The sequence below is a fragment of the Periplaneta americana genome, chromosome 12 (assembly GCF_040183065.1).
Source record: "Periplaneta americana isolate PAMFEO1 chromosome 12, P.americana_PAMFEO1_priV1, whole genome shotgun sequence".
In the NCBI taxonomy this organism is placed as follows: Eukaryota; Metazoa; Arthropoda; class Insecta; order Blattodea; family Blattidae; genus Periplaneta; species Periplaneta americana.
The window spans coordinates 170,338,536-170,344,963 of record NC_091128.1 but is presented as its reverse complement, the minus strand read 5'-3'; the positions used below and the strand labels follow the sequence as shown (position 1 = coordinate 170,344,963).

Below are 6,428 nucleotides of genomic sequence, written 5' to 3'. Positions count from 1 at the left end.
AACTGATATTCTCTTTATGCATTGATGTTGTTTTGTTTTCGAAAGATAGGGTGAGTGCAGGTTTGTTTATACTTAGAGACAGTTCAAGAAATAGGCTACACATAACATAAACAGTCTATATAGGAGAATGCTAACATTACTTAGAGAGGTGATGCAACAATTTTTATATATGTTTTTCAATGTTAATAAATAGAGCCCGGATGTTAGGCAAAATGCCTTTTTTTTAAAACTGAGTGTATGTATGAAAGAGCTATTAGAGATAAACACGCTTCCACACATTTGGGGTCAATAGGCCCAATTTTTATTTCGCGTTTTTTGCCTATTTTAGCGCCTGTTGGTCCCGCGCCGTGGCGTCGCGGTCTAAGGCATCCTGCCTAGGACTCGCGTTACGGAATGCGCGCTGGTTCGAGTCCTCATGGGGGAAGAAATTTTCTCATGAAATTTCGGTCAGTGTATGGGACCGGTGCCCACCCAGCATCGTGATGCACTTGGGGAGCTACGATAGGTAGCGAAATCCGGTTGCGAATACCAGCTATAACGGCTGGGGGGATCATCGTGCTAACCACACGATACCTCCATTCTGGTTGGATGATCGTCCACCTCTGCTTCGGCATGTGGGCGTGAGGCCAGCAGCCGGCTGGTCGGTCTAGGCCCTTCACGGGCTGTAGCGCCACGGATTATTATTATTAGCGCCTGTTGCCTATTTTAAGGTTAAATGCCTTTTTACGTCGTTATTGTAAATTTTCTATATTTTTAATGTATTTAAAATAAACCGGACATAAATTAGATCAAAAAGCAAAAAAAGAACGATTGTACAAATTTAAAATATATATTCACCTCACACAAATATTTGCTGAGAATCTTGTTCTCCAGCAATACATATGTTCCCAAGAAGTCGTAAACGTTTCTTCCCTACCGATTCCATCTTTTATGTCACTTAACAAATATATTTGAACAGTATAACCCTGAGTATTTACTGTCCGTTACTCAGGAGAAGACGAGCGGAAAGAATGTGACCTTCTTGACTATCGCTGTTGATTGTTATAAACATCGCTCAGATAAGCATCCCAGTAGCCGGGTTATTACTGTGCAGGAAACATGAGTAACAATGCGTATGGAAATTAAAGCCAAGTTGAACAGAAGGAGACCTAATGTTTCCGCTTACTGCAGTACAAATATTGCACGTGTTGTCTTATGTTATCTGTTCACATCCCTTCCTCCTCAGTCCGCTCTCATCTTCTCCTGAGTCACCGACAGTAGGTCACTTCGGGGTTTACCAGCGAAAGAAAGGAAATGAAGGAAGTATTAAAAGCAAGTCTCCAGATCCCGTTACTGTTGTCGCTTGCACGCACAAGTCACGCGTACTTTGAAGTCTGTAATTCCTTCTCGCACCCCTCTTTTTTGAGACCATACACAGTCGGTTTTTCCCGATCTCTGAAAGAAAGTAGAAACAGTCCTTCTGAAATAAGTTGTTTTAAGTTTGCTCCAATCACTTCAGTAGAAGTAGAAAGATCTTTTTCCACCATGAAAAACGTTCTCTCTGACAGGCGGCTCACTATGACAGTTGACAACTTAAAAAAGCATCTTGTTGTGACATGTAACCAAGGAAAGTGAGTACCGTATGGGATAGTTTATTAAGATTTGTCTATTTTTTGTCTGTTTCCATAAATAATAAATGCTTATTTCCCTGCCTATTTTTAGTGCCTATATGCCTGCTTATTTTAACCAAAAATAAATGCCTAAACATCCGGGCTCTATTAATAACTAATATAGCATAGTAGTACTTGGCTCATCCCTCTGGTCAATTCCGTCGTTGTTATCGACACCCCCGAGTTCACGGAAATAACTGCAATTCAGTTCGTGAAAATGTCCATTTCGAGTCTTTCTAGTGGATGTATCTTGGTTATTTCTAACATGGAATTTGATGTAATCACGAGAACAACTCTCTTCCTTGCCACGAGCATTGAAGGTCGACTTTAAGGTTATCGGTTTGCCTAGTCTGAACCTTTTTGTTTGTGTTCGGTCTCATTGATAACGTATGAACATACTCTGGTTGGCGTCTGCCTATGCGAAAGGGCAAACAATATCTTTTGTGTGCGCTCCAATTTGGTGTAATGAATTCCTCCACACAGGTGTGGAAACCAAGAATATCTTGGTTCACTCCTGGAGCAGACAGGATCCGTCCCTAAGCACATAATATGTAACAATGGAGGTTTTGAAATTCTAATCTCGAGGTCGCTCGCGGATCACTGTTTGCGTCACAAAGACCAAGTCAAAGTTCATAGCTCCATCTGTACGAACAAACACGGTAAAATATCCTTTTCCTGTTTTCCTTCGTTTGTATACGACTCTAGTAGGTATTCATTGATTTAAACATAAATAAACACAAAAGTTTGAGCTTTTGATGTACACAGAACATTCCGTGATTATAAATAGGATTACCATGAAAAGAAATTCTATAGCAGGACATGGAATCTAAAATAAGAGGACATTGCTGAAAAAGGAGGACTTCTTAAAAATCGGTATGGACAAAATTAAAGATAAAAACAATGGCTCACCTTAGTTTTCTCACTAGTTGCTGGGTCAGTATTACATCTGTAACCTACTTATCGGTGGAGTCCACTTTGTGCACAAGAGCCTGAAGGGACCAACTTATATCTTGTAACAAATAATATGGAACTGTTCACAGGACATGTCCTTGAAGTTATACAGGGACATCACTTTATTTTTACCAACATTTTTAACATTAACCTGGCTATACTCGGAAACTCAGTTGCCCCCTTCCATTACAGGAGTTTGATGTTACTAGTGCAATATGTAAACAAATCAGTTTACTAGGTATAGGAGGAGAGAAAAGTAGTGTATCCATATTTTATGTTGTAGGAAAATACGATATTACGATTTTCAGTTTGATTATCAAAATACAGTAGAATAGTAACATTTTTTTTTTTTTCAAAAACTCAACTTTTCAGGCGGCTATGTTCGTTATGTAATGTCTACTTTGTTTAGCATATTAATTATTGGTGTTAACATACAATATAGAGAGCGCATTTAAATTGAGGGGGTCATAAGTAAAGGGCTGTAAGTGCACTTAAGTTACTTTTGAGAAAATGGGGTTTAAATATTTAAGCTTTCGTAAAAGCGGTGAAAATTTTATTTAAATTTCAATGTGTGATGCGATTAAAATATCCCTTTGCCACTAAAATTTTAGATACTTTTTCTTACATTGGATGCACTTAACTCATGTTATTACAAATGTCACTAGCATTCCTTTGCTTCTAGCCACCTCAATTCAAAATAAGCTAATCTGAATTTTTAAATAAATAGCTGAAAATGGTTGCCGTTCATTACAATGCAGGCTTCAATTCAGTACGCATATTATTTAAAACATTTTGAAGCATATTCTCTGAAATTGAATTTAACGTTTCTTGCATATAATTTTTAGTACGATATTATTAATATAGGTTCTTTCTTCTATAACAAACGCAACCATATTTCTGAAACACACTATACACTGCAGTGTTTACTTCACTGCTTGAAGACTTCGAATGCAACAGCGGCCGTAAGTTTGTGTGTCTGACGGGAGCAAGGACATTAGTGAAGGGGTAGGAGTGAAGTACATTCAGAAATGCAGGTACAATAAAAATGCAAGTAAAAATAAAATGATGTCCCTGTATTTCACCATGATGATACCTCTGACTGTCTCCGTTAGCATGCCGATTTCCTTCTTTTGTCTATTGAGCAGATACTGGGGAAAATACTCTCTCAGCATTTCGAATTGTGACTTGAGATAAAAAAAATAGAATTGACATATTTTTAAGAGTTCTGAGAAAGTTTCAGAGATCGCAGATCTACTGGAATTAAAGAATTTGCTCCATTGTTTATCTAAACTTAAATTTTTTGTTCAAGTTAACTTGATTGGCATATCTTTGTACATTGCACAACAAAATTGATAAAATAGCTTAGAATCATGAATAGTGACATTTTTAGAGTGTACGAATTCAATGCATGTCAATAGGTCATCATATTTTTTGTTTTTATGTGCTCCAGCTTCAACCATTGAAAGCAGTTAAATTCTTTCATAGCTTTCACCATTTGTTTAGATATTCTGTGCATGATATCGCACATTATTCAATATTTATATTAGTTCTAGTTGAAATGCGAAATGCCGAACATTTCAATTTTTTTAAATGCCTGCCGGACAGGATAAAATGATTAAAAAAGAGGACATGTCGTCCTTTTGCCGAACGGATGGTAACCTTATTATAAACTGCTATAATATTGTAACGAAATTCATATCGGTGGCATTAGAAAGAATGGCTCAAAGAACTTCTGGGAATGTGTAATTGTAATTTGTTGGCAGAAAACAATAGATGGCACCATAAGAAAAAAGACGCTGTCCCGCTTTTCGCTTGTCATTGTGGCATTGTTGGCTAGAAGCAAATTGTGTTAAATGTTGTGAATGTTTACATTCCAACTGAGTGTGAATTCTGCGGTATTTAGAGTTATGGCGAACCCACAGGGACATAGTTGATGTACAGCGTGTTACCGGGCTGGTGTTACAAACTTTTAGGGATAATGGCGAAGGGCACATGTAACAATTTGAGATAAAGAAACCCTGGTCCGGAAATGACTTAGTCAAAAGTTAATAGCAAAAATAGTTATGTGGAAATGGAATTGTAATTTGACAACACGTGTTCTCCTTCCCTTAACCTTTGGAACAGTCGTGGGAAGATGGTATGGGCCGGATGTCTCCTACGTGGGTACTTGCCCGATACAATCTGTGAGCTTGTCTACTGTTCCCATTGGCTCATCCGTACCGGTATTCGAAAATCAGGTCTGCATATTCCGCTCTGGTGCACTCCTCCATTTCACTAGGACTGATCGACTGGGCACTGCAACTTGTACACATACACTGCTGTCTACAGACGTGCATATCAGGACCGACCATGTCCGTTACACATTACGCTATCTGCATTGCTTTAGTGTAGTTTCCTGTCCCCATCCCTCAGACAGCGCACTGAATGGAATACTGTAAGTAGACAACGTAAACAACGTCAAATGAATACAGTATATTGTGTAAGATGTACAGATAAATACACATAAATAAGGTGTACAGAGGAATAAAATTATTCCATTTCCACATAACTATTTTTGCTTATAACTTTCGACTCAGTCATTTCCGGACCAGGGTTCCTTATCTTAAATTGATACATGTGCCCTTCCCCAACATCCCTGAAAGTTTGTAACACTAGCCCGAAAACACCATGTATGTTGTACCACATCAGAATCGTCTTTTCATTAGGTGCCGCATGTTAAACTTCGTCTGAAGACACGCTGAACCAAGACCGTCTTCAATACTCAAACTAAATACAGAAACAAAGGCGCAGCGGTCCAACCATTCCTGTATATTATAGAGTAGATTCCTCCATAGGTTTACTATTCTTGTGTCCAAAGAGTTAGGCCTATATTTGTCTTATTTATTAAGTTGACTTACTAAATTCTGTATTAAATAAGCGTCCAGCGTTAATTTTTAAACAATGTTAGGTTCATGCATATTTGGCTTTCAGGTATAGCTAGCTCCCTGTGAAGCTGACTTGAATAATTTCAAGAGAAAATTTGTTCCTGGGCCGGGTGTCGATCCCGGGACCTTTGGCTGAGCGCGCCAACGCTCTACCAACTAAGCTACCCAGGAACTGCACCCGACACCGTCTCAATTTTTCCCTTTATATCCACACACCTCAAGTGGGCTGACAAGACGCCAGAAACCCAACTTTGAGTGCACACAAACTCTGTGTGACTTGAATTGTGGTTTTCTGTTAACGTACCTACAGTGACGTATATATTATGCATATGTAATCGTGAAAACTTTGTAACTAATTCAACAGTTCATAGCATAAATACACGTCAAAAAATGACTTTCATACTCCATCGGCAAGTCTATCGTGCTATCGAAAAGGAGTGCGTTATATGGCAGTAAAAATTTTTAATAGCCTCCCTATCGATATAAAAATTGAAACTCAAAACATAAAATTATTTAGGGCCAAATTAAAGAAGTACCTAATTTCTCACGCCTTCTATTCTGTAGGTGAATTCATGACATTCAATAACACTTCATGAAATTGATACTAAAACTATGTGTTGTACTAGTAGACTATATTGTAAATCTCGTCTGTATATATTTCATCTAGACCGTGACTATAAATTAAGATTTTATAATAGTATTAAGTTTTTTGACTTGTTCCATATTCTAGCTGTAAGCATGTATGAATACCATGGAATGTTAATAAATACAATACAATACAGTACAATCTGATTTTCATGTATAGCTCCCTGTGAAGCAGACTTGATTAATTTCAAAGGAAAAATTGTTCCGGTGCCGGGTATTGCTCATAAATGGACTTGCGTATTTCCAGTAACAGAATAAA

General features: G+C 37.9%; 1 non-coding gene across 1 annotated transcript; it reads right to left on the bottom strand.

Annotated features, from left to right (window-relative positions):
• Nucleotides 1-5,622: 5,622 nt before the first annotated feature.
• TRNAS-GCU (transfer RNA serine (anticodon GCU)) lies at nt 5,623-5,695 on the bottom strand. The gene has a single exon. It is a non-coding gene; the product is annotated as a tRNA-Ser (tRNA).
• Nucleotides 5,696-6,428: the final 733 nt, after the last annotated feature.